Source organism: Daphnia pulex, chromosome 10 (assembly GCF_021134715.1).
Source record: "Daphnia pulex isolate KAP4 chromosome 10, ASM2113471v1".
Lineage (NCBI taxonomy): Eukaryota > Metazoa > Arthropoda > Branchiopoda > Diplostraca > Daphniidae > Daphnia > Daphnia pulex.
Genome location: NC_060026.1, coordinates 6471532 through 6493199, shown reverse-complemented (window position 1 = coordinate 6493199; position 21668 = coordinate 6471532). Strand labels below are relative to the sequence as shown.

General features: G+C 43.8%; 1 protein-coding gene and 1 long non-coding RNA gene across 4 annotated transcripts in view; one reads left to right on the top strand and one right to left on the bottom strand.

Moving 5' to 3' along the window:
- Window positions 1–13240, bottom strand: part of LOC124206142 (thrombospondin type-1 domain-containing protein 7A-like) — a 29998-nt gene extending 16758 nt beyond the window's left edge. For 2 of the 3 annotated variants that reach the window (XM_046603815.1, XM_046603816.1), the window contains exon 1: window positions 12663–13240. The gene's annotated coding sequence lies outside the window, so the exon portion shown is untranslated. The remainder of the gene's footprint in view (window positions 1–12662) is intronic. The other variant, XM_046603817.1, reaches the window with a different exon arrangement.
- A 2542-nt stretch (window positions 13241–15782) lies between these two features.
- Window positions 15783–21339, top strand: LOC124206140. The gene is made up of 3 exons (XR_006879583.1): window positions 15783–16049; window positions 21122–21177; window positions 21275–21339. It is a non-coding gene; the product is annotated as an uncharacterized LOC124206140 (long non-coding RNA).
- The last annotated feature ends 329 nt before the right edge of the window (window positions 21340–21668 follow it).

The following is a 21668-nucleotide window of genomic DNA, read 5'->3' as shown; positions in this document are numbered from 1 at the left end:
CTTCGCCCGCACCCGGTTTCCCCCCGTAGATATAATTGCATTAAGTTAGAGAGGGACGAAGGCGAGCAAGCGAAGCAGAGAGTCCAGCAGCATCAGCAGAGAAGGAAGGAGGGTTCCAAGGCGTGGCAGCAGGAGCCAAGAGAGGAGAGAAAAGAAGAGCGGCCCCTAAAAGGAGATTGGCAGCAGTTGGGACGGTGGCAAAGAGAAAGAGGTTGTTCGTCCCTTTTTATTCTATTGTAAAGTAGATATTAGGGGGGAGAGACGCAGATGGGAAAATCTCGTCTATGTTATACTGGCACTCTACAGCCCGAGATTCCTTGACGGTTCACTTATTCCTTTTACTTATTTCCAGCTTAACTGCTGCTCTCAGCTATATGCTATATGGCGGTGTGTTCTCCATACCCCCCGCCCGACATGGGGAAGGGAAAATGAAGACCAACTTTCGGTTAAACTGGACCGCCTTTTGCTTGGCATGCTTCACACATCTATCACTCGGTTAATAGAGGGTTATTTTCCATTGCCGAAATACGTCCGCAAACTCAGCGATTTCCACTTAATTGACCGAAAAAGCGAACAATCTAAAAGCCCCGCCGAAACTGCACATCGTTTGTGCCTTTTGTTCTTTAGCGAGACATGTAATGGGGTATATACCAGCATATAAAGTTTGGCGTTGTATAATTCGCTTCGATGTATTCATCGTTTGAGAAACGCCAGAGTTGATTGACTTCCGTGCGTCACTGATTGCTGATTAAGGGATGAGACGAATCGTCCCACCAACCTTGGCGATGAGACGCTCTCGTTAGAGGAACTTTGTGATGAATCTGACTACCAACAAGTATTGCCTGGGCTACTTAATAAAGACGTCAAGGACAAAAACTCTGCGGTTGATATATCGCCAAGATATTTCTCTCCTCTCCCTTTGAGAGCAGGAGACTATTAAGAGATGACGCAATTGTGAGCTCACTCACGAGACACACATCATCAAAGGGAAAAGGGGAATTGCCAGACCAAATAGACCGTGTTGCCTCCATTTTCTAGCCAAATCTTCCATTTCTTTTATTGTCCCCCCCCTCCCCCCATTCCTTTACTGATTCAATTGATGCAACTTGTACAACTCTCTCTCCTTGATTTCATGCCTGTACGTTGGATGACTTGGAAAGCCCTTTCTACCATTTCAACGGAAGAAAAAGGAAAAGAAAAAGGAAAAAGAAGCAAAAAAGAATGTCGGTGTGGCGCCGCTGCAGAGTGCATCATTCCGCAGATAATCTGATGAGTTTGACATTCTCCGAAAGATGATGGCTTCCCAATTGAAACATGCTGAATCGATGCAAGTCACATTTTGGAAGAGAGAAATCTAAAAGAGAGGGGGGGGGGATAGAGACTGGCGTTCCAGTGGTGTCAGGCGAAACTGACAAGAACCCAAAAAGTGAGCGATCCTACTGATTGGATCAACGTCAGTTACTGATGTTTGAAAAAGACGATACGCCTTTCTCCCTTATTTTATTTTTTTTCTTTCTTTCTACATGCTGGATGTCAAAAAGATCGGCGCCGGATTGTTGGGGCTAGGGGTAGGCTATCCAGCGATCATGTCTGCTCAATAGACAGACGGGTGGATCAAAGTGACTGAACTGAGTGAATGATGTGGTTGCTGGCGCTGCTGGCCTGCTGCTGCTGCTGCTGGAGAAAGAAGATGCTACTTTTGTTGCCATGACTACCGGTTACCATATACTGCTGCCGCGTCACTTGACTCGTGTCACTGTTCTCCACGGTCATTATACCGTTGAAAATGTGACAACTGAGACAGGGAGAACCGTCGTCGGCGTGTCCCCAATTCACCAATGCGCATTGTCTATTAACTATTTGCATTCACGTCGATCCCAGCAGCAGCAGCAGCGTGTATTATAGTTTCTATAGAAGCCATATAGCTGCTATATGCCCATGGAGCCCAGAAAGGGTCATAGCTCCTGTTGTTAATGTCCTCTTGAGGCAGCCTAAGTATCGCTCGTGCTCATGCAGCTTTAACGTTCGTCCCCCGTCAGAGCGTTTGAATGGCACAGTGAATATTTCACTACGTGGCCAGAGATGCTGCAGCCGAGCTCCGGGTTGTGCTGTCGAGTGTGTTGGGCCAGATACCGTACATAGCTGGATGAAAACGACGGCCATAAGAACCAGACGCTCGAGCAGTCTAGTATATAGTCAAGCCAAGGCAATCAAATCCTGTCGAGAGTCAATTCAATTTGCTTTTTTCCCCATTTGCAGCAGCAGCAACAACGGCCGGGCGGACCGTGCGTGCAGTCGGGATCGATTTACAGCCAAAAGAGTCAAAGACAAAAAGGTTGCGGTGATGCGCTGTGGCGATGACGCTTATACTACATACGGTGGCCGTGCGAATATCTAAAAGAAATGACAAATTGACATCACAATTTTAAAAAAGAACGTGAAAATTACACCCTGCTCACAGCAAACGTCGTTTTGTTGTCGGTACGGAAATATTACAGAGGTTGCCACCTCATATAGCTTGGAGAAAAACCCGCATTTGCTGGGTCAACCAAATCGGAACCTGTCCGCCACCGCGTTTTTATTCTATTTCCTTTCTTCGCGTATTTTTCCTTTTGTATTTCTTTATTTTTCTTCTTCTTCTTCTTGCCCAGCTGTAGAGCATATTTCCAAGAGCTCTAGGCTTTTTGTCCATCTTTTTTTGGTTGTTGTGGAGAGGGGGATGGCTCTTGAATAAGACGGCAACAACACGTGAGTCCCTCTCGGCCATCAGTGGAGGTCCGCCCGCTTTTTGAACAACAAGAGAAATCACCCTAGAGCAGCCAACAACAATAAAGCTTCATTGCGACGGGCACAATCGCCTCAAGTCCCTCTCTTTTGTACAGGACGACGGGGCTCACAAGGAGACCAGCAACCAGCACAATGCCCACCAGCAACCAGCGACAGATCTCTCCGTGTCTGTGTGTGTTTGTGTCTAAATACAAACGGAAGAATATAAAAGGCAACGCCCCCCCCCCCATCTACCTCACCAACATCGCGCGTCTTCCAATATCATTTCCTTTCGATTAACCCTCTATATCAACAATTTTCCCGAGTGCTAAGTTGTTCGGTACACACAAGAGAGGCAGTGGCGGCGGTAGGACCTGCCTGAGCAAGGAAAGCCTAAAGAAAATAAAAAATAAAAGATCTTCTTCTTCTCCTCTCTATCTCTCTCTCTCTCATATGGGCCATCACGTCGTTGCTTATAGAGAGAGAGACTCACGTTTCTACTAGACTGTACGGTGTAGAGAAGGGTGGTCTGTGCCAGAAGCGAGTTGTTTATAGATAAGCCGGTGGGACAGCGCGGGTGGGAAAAGAAGAAGAAGAAGAAAAAAGAAGAAGGAAAAAAGAAAGACCAAATCGATAGATATATCTCTCTAGTCAGCAGCGCAAGCAAACGAATCCATCTAATCAACTCTTTGGTCCGTGTGGCGCGCGGGCGGTGTGTGTGTATCGGACCGAATTCCTGACGCCCCGCATTGGACATTATTGCTTTAGCTATTTGTGCTTTAATTAGATCTCTATTGACTGAAAATGTTTGCCTTTGATTTGAATTAGGACGACACTAGCCATATAATATATCATCATCCTAACGGTAATTAGCCCAATCCACTCATTGCAAACGCTTGGATTGTGTAACGCGTAAAGACACTAGCAACATTATGACGGCGCTATCTATAGATCAACGAATGAAATTGGGTTTGGCCGAATTTTCCGGGAGTCATTTTGATTTGATTTGATTTGTAGTAGAGCTACTGCACAACGAAACTGGCAAGTGTCTAATGCCGCAGTTGGAAACCTTTATGAGAAAGTCATTTGCATAGTAAAATACTCTTTCAGAAGAGGGGTGTGGGTGCCCGTCGGGCGGGCGGGCGTCGGGGGGGGGGGGGGGCGTCGGGAGAAAGGAAGGGGGAGGGGGGGGGGGGTTGGGGGAGAGAAACTCAAAGTGGATAGTATACAAAGTGTGACGAAGAAATTCAGAAACTTGGCCATGATGACGATGAGATTATCAAATGATATCGTTGCACCATTCAACCAAAAAGAGAGAGAGAGAGAAAAGTCGTTTTCCGTGAGGGTGTTGCCATTTCATGTGACGTTCAAGTTTTATTTTAGTAATCCGCGGAAGAAAGTTTTCAAATTGGGACGCGGCAACGGCTTCTTTCCCGACTCCGGGAATCTACACACACACACAAGGCGGGAGGCCACAAAATCTTCCACTGCGTGACACACAGCCAGAAACTTGAAGGCAAAAGGTCTAAATAGTAAATAGCAGAGCGTCTCAGCACAGCCCGCACAGCCCCGCACAGCCCGGAAGCCTATCCAGACCCACCCTATTGATGCGGATGCGGATGCAAAAGGAGATGACGAGGAATAGGTGTCTGAATTGGGCAAGGAAAAGCGGAGTAAACGTGCGGAAACCACTTAGAGATTCAGGCAGTTCTTACCAGCTCATCATCCGCCCGCCTCTCTGCGGAGTCATCGTTGTCGTCTTATTTCCATATCAACGAACGCCAAAGAGTCATAGACAGAGACAGCTATTACCAACTATATATAAGCCTGCACAGTCTCCCGCGGATAAATCGGAGACCTTTTCCAATGGAATAGTATATAAAAACGGCAAGAGCCGCGTTGCTTGTCTTTGAGGAACCACAAAGAGCAGCATCGGCTAAAAACAATAAATAAATACAGAAAAGGGAAAAGATTGTAAATTGACTTTTTCTTTTTTCTTATTTTATGACTCATCTGGTGTATACTGTGTTGTTCATCAACAGGTCGTATTGAGTCATATATTGCAGCAATATATATAGAGAGAGAGCTGCTTGGCTTAGTAAACATGTTTCCGCGATGCTCAGCCATGGAATATAACGAGGCCTATTGACAAGCCAGCAACAAGCCTTAGGCGCACAATAAATAGGTGCATGTACTGAAACATAACCAAACTTTCGCTATATCCCGTCTATACACCATTACGCCAGCCGAAATTCAACGAGGGGAACTTTTCTCTTTCCCGTATAACCACCCCAACTGCCATAGTCTAAAATCTATTATATAACACAAGCCCCCTCCCCACCCCTCACTCTCAAGCTATTCTCATTTCCCTGATTTCTCTACACTCGAACACACACACACACACACGCAAAAATCAATAAATATACACACACGGGCGATAGAGCAGCGTGGAGAAGCGCAAGGCGTGTGCTGGAGTATATAGTCTATATCCTCCTCCTCCCGCTCCATACCCCGGCGCCCGCTCTTCCCATTTTCCCCGTTCCGGTAAGCAAATAGAATCACAGTTTGATGTACTCCATCCATCTGTCATGAATAGGGGCAAGGCCTATGCTGCTGGAGTATAGAAAAAAAGGAAGGCGAGAGAGAGAGGAGACAGCATATCCATCCAGAGCGATCCAGAGAAATGGATGTCCGTTTAAACGGAGAGCAAGGGGGGGGGGGGAGGGGGGGGGGAGGGAGGCAAAAGAAAAATGAGGAACAAGAGGGAGCAAACATCAACCGATGGCCCCAAATAGGGAAAAAGCAACTACTCTACTTTTTTTTGTTATTCACCGTGCTGCTGCAGCAGCGACCGGCATAGAAATATATAGATAGACGGAGAAGAATGTATTCCAATCTTTTTCTTCCAATATAGACGACGGCGTATCCTATCAACATTGAAATTGCCTGCAGCTTCGGAATAATAAATGAGAGACACAGAGAGGGAATATGGGGGCGGCTTCTCCTGCTGCAACACACACACACACAGAGAGAGAGAAGGGGGAAAAAAAACTTCAAAAGATGTTGAAATAAGCGAATCATTTTCCGGGGCAAACTTTTTTTCTTTCTTTCTTTCTTCTCCCGACTACCGTGAATTCTCTCTCTACTTGGGACCTACGGAAGAAAAAAGAAAGAAGAAACAACACACATATTTTGACATGCCAGCTAAACATTGGGGATCTCTTTTGATGGCCTCACCAAATGTTGTTTTGGCTTCTCCACAACATGGGTGGCATGTCGATGCTCTGACACAAGGACAACAATATAAGCGCCCATGCATAATAGTAGTCGTAGTAGTAGTAGTAGTAGTAGTAGTAGTGAGACGAGGAATGAAGGAATGCCAGCTATGGCTCCTCGACGCCTATATGTGCAACATACCGCTTGCCTATATACTTTCTATCGGCCGGGCTATAAGCAATATACACACATTGCACGTCGGCGTCTTGTTTCTTTTGTGTACATCCTTTTTTGGGGTTTCTTGGCCAGTCAGACACGTTTTTTTAATTGGACAAACACGACGAAAAAGATACAACAGATATCAGTTAATGAATGAATGTGTAGCCTTTTTCCTTTGTGGCTGCCATTCGATTCATACGCAGTTGCAAATTTGCAATAAGCGATCGGGGATATTATATAAGCCCTTACTCGTATTTGCGTCCTCTTTTTATATCGAGTATGTATGCGTCCAAATTCTAAAGCGGAGAATATAATATCAGATGATCACTCTCTTCTTTTTTCTGCGACATTTTTCCTTGGTGATACGGAGAGAGCGTCTTTTGAAAGTTTTGTCGCATTCGCATGTAATACCAGCCATTTAAATCGGCTGAGAGCCGATGAATCACAAAAGAATTTCTGAACAGTAAAAAGAGGGCTTTTTTTTCCCGACAATATATATAGGAAATGGGATTCGAAACTTGTTCAGACTTTGGCGACGCTTTCTTCCCTATTTTCTCCTTGCACTGCGTGTAGGAGGTGAGCTGAGAATATTGACTCTGTCATTTTGTGCCTACGTGTGCACTCCTGCGAAGAGTATAGAGTAAGAGAGAGAGATCTTTTTTGAATATCAATGCCAATCCGCTTTCTCGTATCGTTCTGCATGCCGTCAGCGGATATTCAGACCATGTGGCACTATCTCTCTCTACGCTTCTTCTTCTTCTTCTTTTTGGCCCCGTCGACAAAGAAAAAAAAAAGAGATAAAAGAACGACTACTAATAATCAGACTATGCAGGCATCCCATTTCATTTTCTATGCCAAGTTTCCCTGTGCACAGCATATGTATACCCATTCATCGTTTAACATTTCCCAATGTTGGCAGAATGGCGACAACTTTCTCGCTTACCTTTCCCGTGTGTTGTATTCTTTCCATCATCTTTTAGGGCTTTTAGGTTTGCTCACGCCCAAAAACAGTTGACGACAATGTGCGGAAAATCGACCATCTCTTCGCCCATGGTCGCTTCGTACAGTTGACAGATGTTTGAGGAAATCTGATTAAGAGTACGACGAGTCTAATATATAACGATGATGGACAGCCGCTGGGAATCGAGTGAAACGTTTACAACGGGATGAATACAGCAAGCTAGCAAAGTAATGAGATATCAATTACCAAAGTCATATAATGGAACAGGGGACGCTCAAGTTCAAAACTGCCTACTTGGTAACAAGAGTTTGGTCGAAATAAAGAGAGACGTAATACGACAGTCTGAAACAAAGTATATATATTATATAGCCGTATAATATATAGCGACACTGATAGAATTCAGACGAAAGTGCAATTTATAAAGCCTCCGCGAGTAGGAGTTTCTAAAGAACGGACTATAATATATATTATATTATACTCGCTAGCTGGATTTCAAAAAGTCTTTGTTTGTAATAGTTTGTAGTTTCGTTCATGGGTGCACATCGTCCGTACACTGTTATATAAGAGCTACAGAAAATTCTGCGTAGAGTACAAAACTCTGTTTTAGTAAACTTGTGAATTAGAATAATATAGCCCAGCTCGATAATACGTGTAAGGGTGTAAAAAGTTGAAAGGGAAATAAACTCCAACTCTAAAAGTTCTCCCTTTTATCAATTTAGACATTTTTAAAAATTTTGTGATTCATTAGAATTCTTTACAAGGCAGCGCTAGAATGGAAAAGCCTTGGGGGACACGGGCTTCTAGCATTTGCCCAATCACGACAAACGGGCCTGACTGGCAACAGTGCATCGATTGATTGAACTAGAAATCGAAAGGATCCATATTATTGACGGATCCCTGCGCTTTCCTGCTGATGGAAATGGCAACGTAATCTCGTTGACTGAACAATTGTACACACGGACGGTTATATGCTGATGGTTAGTCAGATTCCCATTGATGATTTAAAACGTGACGAAAAGAAATAGAAATGTATGCTATTTTTCTTTTTTATTATTAAAAAAAAAAGACTAGCCAATGTCTTTCTATACGCTAGAATGGCGCCAAAGACAAAACACATGACGACGCGGCCACCGGCCATTCACTCTCGGGTGTGCAGCTCTTTTCCTATAAAAGAGGATAAAAGATACATGGCGAAGCGACGGGTTGCTCGATGATTGGCCGCCGCCTCTCTATCGCCAGAAATGCTGGGCGCATAAACCAAAATAAAAGAAAAAGAAAAAGGGACGCACTTAAGAAGAGCCAAAAGTCAGTCGGTTTCTTTCGATCTTTTGCTTCATAAAAATATCGGAAAAAGCCGTTAGACAAGACAATGCAGCAGCAATGCGAACAAGAATAACTACATGTAGAAGAAGAATATAATAGCCACAGCCACACTGCGTGAATGCCGTCGTTTCGGGCTTCACGGATGTGTGTGTCGTCTCTTTCTCTCCTTCTCCCTCATCTATCATGATATTTACAGCTTTAGACAAATCTTCCATTACATTGCATCTAATATGAGATCCTTTTCTAGACCCTCCCAACACTCTCGCTAGGCCGCAACTGATTTTCCCGCATTTTCCAATGGATTGTCAAGCGACTCGGAGACTTCCTGGCCCATCCCAAGTTTCGAGCTGCAATTGATGGGAGGAGCGGAGCCCTTCAGTGAATTATGTGACAAGTGGAGCGCGATTACCCTGAGCAACCGAGTTCTATTTTATGCGGTTATATATATCGAGATGCAGCTAGACTATAGACACAAGTTAGAACTTGGAAGGAGCGAAAAATACTTTCAGATCTTACTTGTCATTGTGTGCGTGAAAGGGGAAAAAAACTTCATAAATCCAACATCTATAGGAGGAGAAATCACCATCAGTGAGACCATTTGATTTATCGCAATAAAAACACAGCAATAAAGGCCAGCAGTTGGCAAGTGGTTTGAAGATTTCCAAAGGTTGTTGGCCTCGAGATGAGTCATTACCCGTCAAAATTTCCCGTGACGGTGAGAGAATCTTTGTGCCGAATTGTGTTTGAATTGAAATCGGGTCGAGTGTCTTGTAATGGATTGCGAAATCACAAAAAGACGAGCCCGAGTTCTCCATCATTTTTTTATTTCACTTTATTCAATAATCTATTGATTTCTCAATCGGGAAATATTTCGCTAACGCGATGTTGGATCCAACACGAATTCGACATTGTACAAAAATCCCGTGGGGCAGAATATAACTGGAGATAAGATATAGGAAAAATAGTCGATATAACGATTCGATTTCGAGTTGCTGGCCAACTGACACTTTTCCTGATTGCAACTGAGCGATCGATGGGAGGAATTCCAACACGCAGACACATGCATTATCCAACACCGCGTGACTTCCTTAATTGTTATGATCATTATCGTAATTTGGTGATCTAGAAACACGGAGGATTCTGCATCGATTTTGATCTTCAACGAGTTGTCCTGAGTGAACCCCACGCTATGAAAGATACTTTGTACAGCAGCAAATGTAAAGAAACTCAGACCCATCGACGGCTTCACTTGATGACACTTTTGCGCCGTCAGCGGTGCAAGACGAGGATCAGAACAAACAGAATCTATGGAAAAAGGGGGAAATAGGAGAAATAAAAAGAAAGGAAAATAGGAAAAGGGTGTCGGGGAGTCTGTTTTATGGAAAGAGAAAGTATACGTAATCATCGTGAAAAAGTAAAGAAGCGAACAACAAATATCTATAAAACCTGCACTCTCATTCTCATATAATTTTTCCTTTTTTCGTTGGAGCCGTCAAGGCGTATATAACCCGGGGCCTTCTCTACAGTCGCTAACGTAAAAAAATGTCGGATGTTACGACCGCCATAATGAAGAAAAGTGTAATAACAATAGGAAGAATAGTATAGGCCTACGGTACTCTTATTTCCCCATTTTGATACCAGACGGGCTTATAGTATATATTTTGAGTTGATTTGATTAGACATGAAAAAGCTCCTTGTTGTGTATGTGTAGTTTGATCGAATTGTAATCTTGTATACGGGAGCACGTCACATCAGCGTATACAGTCGAAGGGAATCGAATTGGTCGGCGTTCGTTCCTTTTTGAACGGCGTCAGCTGGAACAGCTGCCGGGTGGCCTGCGTTAATCCTGAATGAAATTCTAACGAAGCGCCAATTGACCGGAATGATCTGATGATAATGAATAATGACAGAGTGAAGGAAGAGGAGGGCGCGCCGACTGGATTCAGGATCAACTCGTACATGCAGGGAGGAGTTGGGAAGGCAGCGGGACAATGCAGCGGCGATGGCGATTGGTGATGGCGGGGGGAAGCGAAAGAAAAACCGCGGGAAAACGGGTCTATCTCGATAAAAGGAATAAAACGAAAAACAAAACAAAAAAAAAAGAAAAAAAAACCCAGAAAATCCGTGACGACGTGACAGTGTTGTCAGATTCGACCTCCCGCCCGCTTGACATGCAGAATTGCCTTTCTACACGCCCCTTATCCCGACGTCAACGACGAAAGTCGATGGCAGCAAAGCAACCGAACTGATCAAAGCTTCTCTTTTTCCCAATGTGCTGTATATATTTAGAGAGTGCACTATACTGCTGTGCTGCTCTGCAAGTATCAGATGAAATAAATGCATGTGGTGTACAGTATTTACTGGAAAAGCGCCGTCTAGAGATACTAGATATGTACTGCGCTAGCTGGGCGTCTCTCGTCTATGCTGCGCTGCCGGCCGCACATCCTGGCTCGACTGTTCACGCTAGTTTGCGCTTTATGGGAGTCGGGCGTCGTGAATAGCGTCCGTGGGCGACTGGGCCAACCTCTCGATAGACGACGACGACGACGACCATCCAGTACATAAAGAAATGATGGGCTATTTCGGGGTTTCCCTTTCGTCATCGAAATTCTTCCTTGAACTCTTTTCTCTTTTTCCTTCTTTCTGATTATCTGATTATCATTTCGTTTTTCTTTGACTATTCGCCGTTTGCCTTTATTTTCGGGAAAAAAAAGAAAAAAAAAGAAAAGAAAAAACTCCCCCCACCCCCGAAAAGTTGATAAAAGTCAATATCTACACAATACAAAAGGGATGGCTCTCTGCATATTCCCTAATGGGGTTTTTTTTCTTTTTTTGTCTTCCCTCTCAACTCCCGTGAGTTTAGTATCAAACTAGCAAGAAACGAAAGAAATAAAAAGAACTAGAGAGGAAAAGACTCGGGAAAAGAAAGAAAAAGAAAAAAAGAGACAGAGTGGGGAAAATGGTGGATGAATTTTCCATGTAGAGACTCTTTCCTTTGGCTGTATATAGCAGCCTTGAAACTCACAGTCATGTATTAATCTTGGGGGTTTTGTAGACGAGTTGATGGAGACTATATACCAGCAGCTAAGAGCCACTCCTGGCGGAGTTTGGGGCTTGTTTGTTTGATAGTTATTTTGTGTTTTTTTTCTTTTGTTTCTGGGTTTTTGTTTCAAATTCTCGTTCCCAGAAAAACAAAAACTGTTGCTCCATTTTACGCTGTTAACGCATTCTTCTTAATTAGTTTCTTTAATAATATATATACACTCCCTCTCCCCCCCCCCACCCCTCGACGTTGAAATCCCACACCAATAATAAGGCTCGTCAGGTCCTCGCTTCTTGACTCGTTCGCTCCCGCCAGCTAATTAGTGTAGCCTGAAAACAATCTCCCAATTATTTGATGAAAAAAAAAAAAAAATCATCAAAAAAATAAAATGAAATAAAAACGGCCGGAAGTGGATCGAAATGCAATCTAGACGAGGGGGGAAATACTTAATAATTTCGACCGTGTATATATGCTCAGACGAAATTTATACAACATCCTAATTAATAATGGCTTTTTGTTTGTTTTTTTCTCTAGTCGTCCCTAATGATTGAAATTATATAGCGTAGGACGAAAAAGCTCAAAGTCACGGTCTGCGTAGCGGGTAAAATATAATTCTATTATATTATTAATTCCTTATATATTCCACCAAGATATAGTTTCGCATTAATATAAAAGAGTTTGTGCGATTGGTTAGTGTTTAATTTGCTTTTAGTCCGCCATGGGCAGCGTTTTCTCCTTTCGACTGGTGCTGCATTACAGCGATACCTTCTGTTCTCTCATCTGCGAAGAGTAGAGAGAGAAGAAGAGTACCGTAGTACATTGGCGATGAAAACTGCGCACTGACAGCGTCGCGATTTCGCTCTCCGAGTTTTAGAGAGTTGGGAAAGTTTCGAGCGCAACTTTTGAGTGTCTACTCTGTATATCTGTATACATATAGAGAGTATATAGACTGATGAACAGCTCTCTTACTCATCTCAAATTCTCGTTCGTTCTCTGTTTCACTCTGTCCAACTTTAGCGCGTCTATCTGACTAATCTCGCAGAGAAGGTTACAGCCAAAACGCATATAATGTTATGCAGCATCAATATCAATAAGTGTACATCAAAAGAATTAGGCTATAGTGCAATTGTTTACCTGTATACGTCCTGGGTTGCCGATGTTTTCTTTTAAAAACACGTCAGTTTTTTTTTCCGACAAGAAAGAATAGGTTGTTGGGTGCTATAGGTTTCTTCGATTTGCTCGTTGCTCGATTTGAGTTGCCACTTGGGTTATTGTGTCCGTGTATTTTGTTATGAGGCGAGTTCTATGGCAACTTTCCTGTGGTGCATGCACGACTTTTCTTGTCGTGACTTGCGGAACACACCCGCGGGAGAAAAAAGACTAGCGCCGCTGCGTGCTGGTCGACTGTAGACGTCGATGCTCACAACATTGGCCCGGCCGAGATGCCGCCCAACGCCCAACAATCAGTCGCTGCAATCGACAAACGCACGCGAAAAAACCCAAAACCGAAAATAACGAATAACCGACTCGATAGAAACAAAAACAAACAGATTCAAGGTATATGCGATGCAGCACACAGTGTCCACTGACGAACGGTTCTTTTCAAAAAAAGCGAGAGAGGAATGTTCACACTATAGACGTAGTAATAGACTGTCACAGACTACTCGAGCAAGAGAGATCCAACACGTGGGCCAGAGCGCAACCGACTGTTTGGCCCGGCTAAGAACAAGCGCTTCGTTATAGTCTCTCTCTCTCAACGACACAGTCGGTGTTTGGCTGGAGTCTGCGCCGTGCGTGTCAACTCCGCGTGGATGCAACTCGGCCATGCCATGCCATGGCCGAGTATCGCCACTACTAGACTAGACACTCGGGCGCCTCAGACATCTACAGAAACAATCATACGAAGGTTCATTAGCTCCATCTTTTGCAATTAGCTGCATCAGATATATGGTCCAGCAGTATATAGTCAGCAGGGGTGAGAAAAAATGTAGGCGTGGCATCAATGAGAGAGAATAGAGACAGTTCGACGGCCTCCGCCCTAAAACTTGGATGTATTATGTACTGTATGAGATGACAGCTGGGCTGTATAGTGAAGATCGATCCTGCCCTGCCTAAAGAGTCGATTAATAACCTTCATCGTGCTGGAGCAGAATGGAGCAAAAGAGCGCCAGATATAGACGAAAATAATATCTCCTCGTCGAATACAGCAAGAGAATAAAAGCGCTTTTTTTCCATTCGGCCCGGCTCTCTATTAACAAGCGCAAAGGGGTATCACGTGACCTGAGAGTAGCCGCACTCGCCTCCTCTCGAGTGTGTTAGTCGTCTGTTGTTGTTTGTCTAGCTGTGTGTGTTTGTACACGGAATGGTGTGTGACTCTTGTGTGTTTTCTATCAAACAAACCCAACTGGGACCATCATTACCCGCGCCATCGACAGCCTATAGTGTGTCAGTGTGTATATACTACGTTATACCAGCCCTTGTGTATCTCCAGTCGACACAAATATATAATAATGGGTCCGTCAAGAGCCACTGTTTAGAAAAGAAGACTTGAAGACACTATTATAGATCGAGGATAGACTCATCTTAGAAGAACTCGAACAATAAATCATCCAGTCAAGGGCGAAGAAGCGGAGGGTTACTGCGTATACAGGCCGTCTAGTATCTCTGGCAGGCATTCGATTGAACCAATTAATTCTGATTTTATTTTGATACGGATAGCAGAGAGAGAGAAGGCGGAACAAGTTCAACTGGGTGCGCAGGGGGAGAGAATGCGAGCGAAACTGCTGATTGCGTTGAACAACAGCCAAGGAATTTTTAGAAGCTGGCGGCAGAGTCGCATTGAAAAGAGTCACACAAAATTGCTGAAAAAAGGTAATGGGGAGGAGGGGCTATTAACCTCGAAGGTATACGATGTAAATGAAGGAGCGTTAGACGGTTTAGCCGCAAGGCGCAGAGAAAAACGGAGAAGGTTAGAAACATATTATTGGCCAACTTATTCGACAGCCCTGAGGGTTTGAGGTTTATTTTGACTGTTTTATAAAAAGAAAAAAAAAGCACGGAATCGATTACCTAGAACGTCTACGAATGCTCATAAAAAGACGAGAAATTGAATCCCGAGAGTTTTGCAGTTTGTTGACAAATGTGAGAATTTCCCTTTTTGTCGTTCGTCACTTGTACTAGGCGTAGGAGGTACAGGATACATCAGAGAATACGCTGAATCGGAAGTACCCTTTAAAGTTCTCTAGGGTAGAACTATATATAGAAAGAGAGAATCACAGGGAAAATGCATGAGAATTTTACGTCAAAGGGTAATTTGTTTGAACTTATGATCATTTTGCTGACATTTCAGTGAAATATCACTGTTCTTCTTTTTAGGCCTACTTTTTTTTAAATTCTTGTCGGAGTCACTCGGTTCAATTCTTGAAACGAAACCCCTGTTGGAATTTGACAAATCTGATTCAATCGAGAAAAATTGAAAACGTGGGATTAACTCTGTGTGGTTTTCCAAATGATGAAATGCATTACCAAATGCCCGGAACATTACCAAATGTTATGTTTACTATTATGCAAATAAGCAAGATTGCAGGATCATCTCGGTTATGTAGCTGCCGGGCTGCCGACGACTAAACGAGCGATGACGTAAACAGAAAAACGGATGTGGACGCGTATCAAAAGCTCAACTGATGACGACTAACAAAAGAAATTGGCGACTCTGTTGCCATGACAATCTGATGACTCTCTCAGTCTCTCTCTCACTCGCCGATCGATCGATATGCCAGTCTTGCTTAGTTCCTTCAAATCTCGATGGAAAAAGCCGCGCTCCATCTTTCCGCCAATGTTTCTTTGTGCAAGACGGCGGCGGCGGCGGCCGACTTAGCACAGAGAGAGAGAACGCGCTGCCCTCATCCACACACACACACACGAGAGAGTTTTTAGTCTGTGCTGTGTGCCAGCCGAGAGAATCTCTCGTGTAAAAATACAGTTTCGTATATAGAATGTCTATGTGTGCTTGGTCGAGCGGTAGTTGCATTCCTTCTCTCTGTATAGGCCGCTGCTGCTGCTGCTGGAGCGGCAGCTAGACGGAAATGCGTCCGTCCACTCGGCCGTCCGTCAGTCCGTTTCGGGCGTCGAAGCGCAACCATCTCGATGGGTAAACATCCGAGTTAGTCTCCCGACGTCTCTCTCTTTTTTTTGAATGTTTCTTTTTTTTTTTCTTCTTCTTCTTTTAGATTTCCCTCCTTTTACCAATGGGATTTTAGGCTTTCAACGGGGAAAAAATCGGACTAGAAAAAAAAGGTCAAAGTATATCTATTTCGTATTTATCCGATTCTCTTTTCATTCCGGAGCAGAAAGTTTCTACTCCAAATCGATGGCAATCGATATACTGCCTACGTATATGGACTTGTATCTCTTATCAAATGAATCCTATGGCGATCTACCAAAAAAAGAAAATTCATTCCATCCGACGTCGTTTTTTATTAAATCTACCAGAGTGGACTCTTATCGATTCGGCATTCTCAGGTTACTACGTTTTTGAAAAAGTACATCAAAAAGTTCCTCATATAGCCTAGTCCCGGTGGAAAACTACCATAGTCTGCACAATACTGTTTAGGTAGCGACTTTTGTTATTATATACTGTGAGTCAAAGTCAAAGTGCCACACAAATGAACCAGTTGTAAAGGTCAGTATATACTCGGACATGTAAGAGGGTCTCTTGACGAATTATTGTTCCAAGTTAAGAAATGTGATAAAGAACACGGCGTCTGTTTATTGAATGGCTAATAGCTTCCATTCAGAATAGATCAATAGCGAACATGTTGCAAAAGTCCCCTGGTCTAAGCGAACATCTAACAATTGCATTGAAACTAAAAACCCAGGACATGCAGCAGTCGTCGCATTCATCTATCATCAACTTGGGAGACAAAGTTTTTGCCGACCAGCAGAGAGCGACTCTCTTCTTTGCACTTTACTTCTTTGCTGCACTCGTTTGATTCTCTCTCTCGCGTTCCGGCGTCGGCCCGCCTTGTTCTGTGCAGTGGTCCAAGGGGCTGCGTGAATGTACACGTCCGTGAGGAGAATAATAGTCGTGACGGTTTGCGAACAGATGAAAGAGACAGAGAGAATCGCTATATACATACACACAGCAGAGCAGAGCAGAGCACAGCAGAGCAGAGCAGAGTGAGAGAGCCTCGGTTGCGATGTATTGATTGCGACAGCTTCGCCCCTAGGGCGCCACTACACATCCAGGTGGAGTCTATAGTAAACCTGAGTAAACCATCAGCCACGGGGTTAGAGACGCGAACAAGTTTTCAGCCGCATCTCCCCCGCACCGTGAACGTGTTACTTCAGAGACTTTGCTCATTAAAGGCGGAAATTATAACGAGCAGATCGACAGTGTCTATAGGTAAAAGGGACGCCGAAAACCTCCCCCCCCCACACATAATAGACACAATCCAAATCAAAGAAGACGATGCGCAATCTTTTAATTTCTTTGGGTTTTTTTTTCCCCGATCCTTCGATTGTTGGACATTTCCTGTGTGTTTTATTCGCCCGCTGCTTCAGACTGACTACACTCCATTGAAGAGGATATTCTGGGTGCGCGCTGGCAGATTTGTCTATTCATAAATGAAGGGTGGCGCTCTGCTGTATGATGGGCGTTGTTCTCCATATAGGATAGTCACCGAAATATTCAGCTGTACTCTGTTGCTTTTTTTATTTTTTGTTCTTCTCTTTTCGTATTCTTTTTGCGCTCATTGTTCCGCTGTTCCCTGGGTGACGTTCATCGATTTCACTCCGGCGGATTACCAACACACGCCGTTACTGTACGTGTCTTTCTTTCTTTCTCTCTTTCGCCCGTGCTGCTGTCCTTTAATGCCAGCTATACACAGCTGCTTGCCTTACATTTTTATTTCCTCTCGCTACTTTTTTTTGTCTTTTTCTTTTCTTTTTTTTTTGTTACATGCTTCCCACCAACTCGATAAACTTGACAGTCGGCACACACACGCGTTCAATCGATGACAAAAAGCCTTGTTTTCCTTTTTCCTTCATATTCCTTTATTTTTCCTTTTTTCTTTTCATTTCTCCCTTTTCCTGTACTGTTTCTGGCGATTGTCTATCCGGTCATCAGATATCTCTATCTGCTGTCGCCCCTCGTTCACTCTCGTCGTCCGCACTGTATGGCGGCGGGTAGACTAGCTGCTGAGAGACTCTATGCCGTGGAGTTGCTCGTCATGGATGTAGATAGAATTACATTCGCCAGTCCACCGCTTACAAAAGGGATAGGGCGGACACTATCGGGTTTTCTTTATTGGAACACACACTTTGTTGACGGGTATATAGGAACTGAAGCAGGCGGCGCGATATGCCCAAAGGGGATAAAAGAATAGACCGTATATAGAACACATCGTCTCTATAATATCGCCGTCTATAAGAAAAAGGTCGAAAGTGGCAGGTGCCACTGCCACTGCCTGCGAGTGTGTAGGAACAAAGCGGACCAATTTGGACATTCAGAGGATTATATTGAGTCTTTTTTTCTCTGCTATAGTTTTGTAATGCCATGTATGTAAAGCTTTAACAAGCAAAAACAGAAAAGTGACGAAAATAAAATAATGATAGATCCTATATTTAACCTAGAGACTTTTATCGTCTTTGCTTTAGACTTTTCTCGGGATCGGGATCGGGGGATTTGGCTGTGCCAATTCCAGCATTGAGTCATTGAGCTGTAAGAAGCGCATTGTCGATCACTTGAAATTTCGGGTTCGTTATAGCCGAAATGGAGAGAGAAAAACCGGAAGCGGGTGGAAAGAAAGAAAGAAATCAGCTGATCAACGCGACATGATTATGTTAGCATTATTAAATGTCTCTTTTATCTTCCCTGTCGTTTTCCCTTTCTTCATCTTATTTTTCTTTTTGGGTTGGTTGATGGGGGTTGTCGTTGAGATAAATGCTTTACACAGGATGTGGTAGACGATGAGCGTGCTGTGTGTGTGAGCTTCGCGTTCTCTACGCTCTTCCGTTTTCTTCTTCTTGTATTTTTTATTGAGTCTCTCTCAGTCTCTCGGCTTGCGGCCAATCGATATGGAAAAGACTGGACTTATCTTGATCGTCGTGCGTCGTTATATATCGGTCCCTGAGTCGAAGCCAAAAAAAGGGTGAAGAAAATAAAAAGAGAAAAGATATGAAAGGCGCGTCAGTGATTCACCCACAGCGCCGGAGGTGACAGAGGCAATGGAAGCGGAGCAGCGGCCAACAATGACAGTCTCTCTTTTCTATAGAGAAAGAACCGTACATAAATCGCGCGTGCGGCAAAACGCACAGAAGCCCCTTTTTGGCTTTTTCTTTCCTCACTCGATCCCTCTAACATTATCGTGCATCTACCGAGCAGCTAGGCTGGGCGACGCGACTCTGTCCGAGTATATAAACGAAATGGCAGGGGGGGGGGGGCAAAAGGGAGAGAGGTGCGGGCCTCTTCAAATCGGATTGGAGCACTTTACGAGTTTGTGTACAACCTTCCGCGGTTGATAACGGCGGGGGTCGAAGGCTGCGCCGCTATTACGACAATGCAACACAAATGCCGAGAGCTAGAAGAAAAGAGAGAGAGGAGCCATTAAATAGTCAATAGTGTTTATTTCTCACTCTCGGCCGGCCGTTGTTACCCGATTATTCTCACGTGTGGATCTTGACGCTTCTTCTCGAGGACCAGCAGCCCTGTCCTGTCGCTCCTGGCCTTTTCAGTCCACACTCCCACTGTACTTTTTGATCAAGGACTAGTAGCTGCCGGGGTTAAAGGGAGAAAAGATGTCAAACATTTATAAGGGATTCCAGGACTGACGTTGTTGTCAGGCTCAATTATTGAACGACTTGAACGTCAACGTCAATAGGCCCACGATTGGCATTTTTAAAAACAATAGCGAAGGTGAAGAAAGAGAAACTTACATTGTTATTTTTTAATGCGATATAGTACAAAAGAAGGCTCGAATCAGGTGTACACTAATATTCGCCGGGAATCACGAAAAATGAGACAACGGCCACGGCTGTCATTTCAGGCCGTGCATCATTTTTTCAAACTCAAAGTGCTTTTAGGAATTGGAAGGCGTCACCAATCAAATAGCGGATGACTACGTAGTACGTAGAACCTTAAGGTAGTCATAGTCTATTCCTAGCAGAAGTGGGAAATTTAAAATCACGAAATAAAAAAAAAAGAGAATTAGGAACGAAGGTCCGTGAAGTCGTCCATTCGGTCAGCGATAAAATAAGGAAAGAGAGAACGAGAGAGAGAGAAAGAGACCTAAGGAGATGTGGGGTGAATTGACATAAAATTCAAACGGGCGACAAGAGTCCTCTCTGAACTCACTCCCGCCCCCGAAGCAATCACTATTAATCAGAGAGTGGAGGGGGAGATTGGAGGGAAGGAGACGTTTCCTGTCGGGCAAATGGAAACTCCAAGTGAAAAGGGGCGAGGGGAGCGAAGAGGGAGAAGAAGATATCGGAGCAAACTGTGTCAAAATGGAAAAAAGAAAGTTATAAGAATCCTTGGCAAAAGCTGAAAGTTTATGCGACGACGACTGTCATCACGATCCATCCATTCGGCTCTTACGCAGCGTCTAACTCGGTCAACCCAACCTATTCGATTACCTCATGCCGTACACTCATCGCTTCTCTACCTTATCACGCATCGCCGTTCTTTCAACGCTTCGAGGTTCAATCGTGATCCCGGCCAAAAAAGTCATCCCAAACCCTCCGTATATTTGATCGTCACTGAACATTAAACACTCCAAATGCGATCGATCGAATTTTGAGTTGAATTCTTTGACTCGCATTTCTTTCTCTTTCTCGGTTTGCGCTCTTACTCCGTGCGTGCTGTTCGTGATCGTTTGGGCGTCCTGCCTTATCTCGTCCTCTTTAGGCTACCAACTCCTTAAATCCTCATCGGCTTCCACAAAATAAAAATGGATGAAAATATTTCTTTTCTCGTAAAAAAAAAAAAAAGAAATGATAGAGAAATACACAAAGCACACACAGCCCAACACTAGAGTGTATAATTTAGATATAGGATGAGAACGCACTGCCATTATAAAGTGATGGATATCGTTTTCTTCGACGTTTTATTTTGGACAAAACTTCCAATACATCTTCAAAGTTTGCGTGTGCTGTTGTGCATATACAGTTTTTACAATAGCAATAAAAGGTATGCACTTCGTGGGGGGAAAGACGACGCCACTAACTTATTTTATGAGTAGGTACTAGGAATGACGTGTGGCGGGCGCAAAATTTATCCATCCCAGTGGTAAGGATACAACGTCGAGCTCTTTCAATTGCCTTTTTTTACGGCTGTGCAACTGCGCGTTCATCGTGGTGACTAATCATCTTTTTACTATAAAGGGGTCAAGACACTCACCTCAATTTTGATATGGGCTATACTTTATGCATTAGATTGCATCACTTTTTTTTCTAGACGTGAAAATCGAAATAATATAATTGGGATTGGGACCCAGAATTATGTTATACCAAAAATAAGCAAGGAACTTTCAACAAGTTCTTTTGGACGAACTATGTATAGCACGTAGGTTAATTTTTTGTTGCACTTTTTTTAGGTTGACCCGATGGGAGACGGATTAAAAGTCCTGCACGGGCTTCGTTACGAATTCCGGTAAATATTTTTTTTTGTAGCAGATTACACGTTTTTCTGTTGTGTTGCTGAACTAGACTTTTTCCTTTCTATTTTACGCTGGTCAAATTCTGGTCAGGCTGTCCTTATTCTATACGCATTTGTTGGCCGAATAAGACATCGTGGACATCGTTCGAAAAGTACCAGAAAATGGAAAGTTGCAGTTCGTAAAGGTGCGTTCACACTGCCACTAACGCAGCGTTACGGAGCGTAGCGCCACTGGGTGTTACGGAAGAATTGGTACTGTAGCGTAGCCCAGTGGCGCTACACTACGCTACGCTCCGTAACGCTGCGTTAGTGGCAGTGTGAATGCACCTTAAGTCGTCGTAAAGTACGCTCTTTGCAGACATACCGTAAGTTCTTTTGACCCGTGACACATTAAAAGGCGTTAAGAACAACGAAACTTGTTACAAGTTATAAAAAAATAAAATAAATTCGTCATTCAAAGTGTCTAAACCTGGACCCCCCCGGAA